Raw genomic sequence first — 2,284 nt, 5'->3', positions numbered from 1 at the left:
GATGTTTAAGTTGGATAGTATGAGCTGTCCTCCAGCTTTAACTTTGTCAGATTATTTTGGCTTTTCTAGCTCTTCATCCTTTCAATATAGATTTTAAAACCAACTTGTCTGTATTTACATGCAAATCCTGCTATTGTTTTGACTGAGATTGCATTAAATGTATAGATTTACTTGAAAGAAATTGACATCATAAGTGTAGTCATGTGCCACATAAAGACATTTTAGTCAAGATGGACTGCATGTATGATACTAGTCCCATAACACTGTAATGGAACGACATTTCCTGTAAGAAATGGAAGGATATATGGTTCAGGAGGAAATTTTTTTCTCTTATGGGAGCTATGTCTGTAGGGTTTGGCTATAGATTCCTTCTCACTCACAGCACCTCAATTTCGAGTGCACAGATTACATCCCAGTCAGGCACTAACCTATTTCAGCACAGAGGGGGCTGTTTCCCCAATCCTCCTAGATCCAGCATGATGGTCTTCAGAGTACACTGCCGTAAGTTCTTTGTTGAGAACCTAAGATCCTGTGGACACAGGCCCCAAGTATTAAGTGCCACTGCTGCTTTAGTAAAAGCTCTCTGTGGTAGTAGGAGCCAGCCTGTCCCTGTACTTTGGAAATATTTTCAGGATGTTGATATAAAGCATAGATAAGTTATTTCTTCCACCAATTCAATGCCAGAGAGAGCCCTTTTTGCCAGAAAGGGCCAATGGAATGAAAAACAATTTCCAGTCAAAATACTGAGTCCTCAGTCTATACTCTCTTCATGTTAGACACTTTTTTTTTTAATGAATAATAAAGTTCCTCAATCTGACCAGTACTCCAACAGTCAATAGCCAAAACCACACTGCCATGAAAATCCTCTAGGTTCCCTTATCTCTCCATCTTGATTTCTTCTTCCTACTGATCCTCAGGCCACCTCTCGCTCCCTCCTGACAGTCACTGTTATGGCAACCTACACGTGACCCAGACAGTTTCTCCTTGATATTCCCAATCAATCCAGCCCACATACCTGCTCACAGAGCAGCATTGACAGCTTCGGTCCTGTAGGAAGGAAGGCAAAGGGAGGGTCTGTGGGACAGTGTTTATAAGTCTATAGCAGTGTACAGTAATGTCCTAGGCCTTCACATTCATTACTCACTGACTCACCCAGAGCGACTTCCAGTTCTGCAAGCTCTCATTTATGGTAAGCGTCCTGTACAGGTGTACCATTTTTGATCTTTTATGTCAGATTTTACTGTATATTTTCTAACTTTAGATATATGAATACATACCACTGTGCTGCAATTGCCTACAGTGTTTAGTACAGTGACATGCTGTACAGGCTTGTGGCCTAGGAGCAATAGGCTATACCACATAGCCTAAGTGTGTAGTAGGCTATACCATCTAGGTTTGTGTACGAACATTCCATGATGTTCACAAAACAATGAAATTGCCAAACGATGTGTCTCTCAGAATATATTGCCCATCATTAAGTGATGCATGTCTGTACATAGAGTCTTCCAATTAACGAACTTAGCATGTCTTTCCATTTATTTAGGTCTCCTTTGATTTCTTTCATCAGCATTTTGTTGTTTTACAATTTTTGCTTTCAATTGTCATACATATCTTTAAGACCAAAAGACTTACGAGACCAAAATAATGTTTATTATTTTAACTCAGATATTTACTGCTAACTCTTCAAAATTCACTTAATAACTCTCCTTTTGCTATTTCTACGAACCTTAAACTATTACGTTACGAACCTTGCCCAATCCTGTTGAGACTCCTGCATGGAAAGAGAAACCTTTGCCAGAAAAAAGAAACTCTGTAAATATTATGCTTTTGCTTTGTCCCCTTCTGGATTTACTATGACTCTGCCAGGGCAGTGGTTACATGACTACCGTAGGCAGTAAATTCAGCTTTGCTTTATTTATAGGTTATTTTGGTGGTATTTTCCAGTAGTCAGACAGTGTTGTGTAAGAAAGTGACGCCAGAAACTGTGACAGTCCTTTGCAACCACAAAGACAGAAGCTACCAGAAGAAGAGTGTGAGAGGAAGCCAGGAAAGAACTTAGCTCCTTGATGATAATGTTGAGACATCAAACTAATCCTGGGACCACAGAGTCCCAAAGGTCTAAGTAACCGTAAACGTCTTTACGGTTTGAGCACAGTTAACCTTGCTTTGGTTAGGTGTGCCTGAGACAGCTCCTGATTCGAGTAACTCGTTTGGCTCCACTCTCCCCTGTCACTCTCCTCTCGTGCCCCACTCCTCTTATGCTTCACCCGTGGTGGTCCACGTC

Source organism: Pteropus vampyrus, unplaced genomic scaffold (genome assembly GCF_000151845.1).
Source record: "Pteropus vampyrus isolate Shadow unplaced genomic scaffold, Pvam_2.0 Scaffold67, whole genome shotgun sequence".
In the NCBI taxonomy this organism is placed as follows: Eukaryota; Metazoa; Chordata; class Mammalia; order Chiroptera; family Pteropodidae; genus Pteropus; species Pteropus vampyrus.
This window is presented reverse-complemented; position numbering follows the sequence as displayed.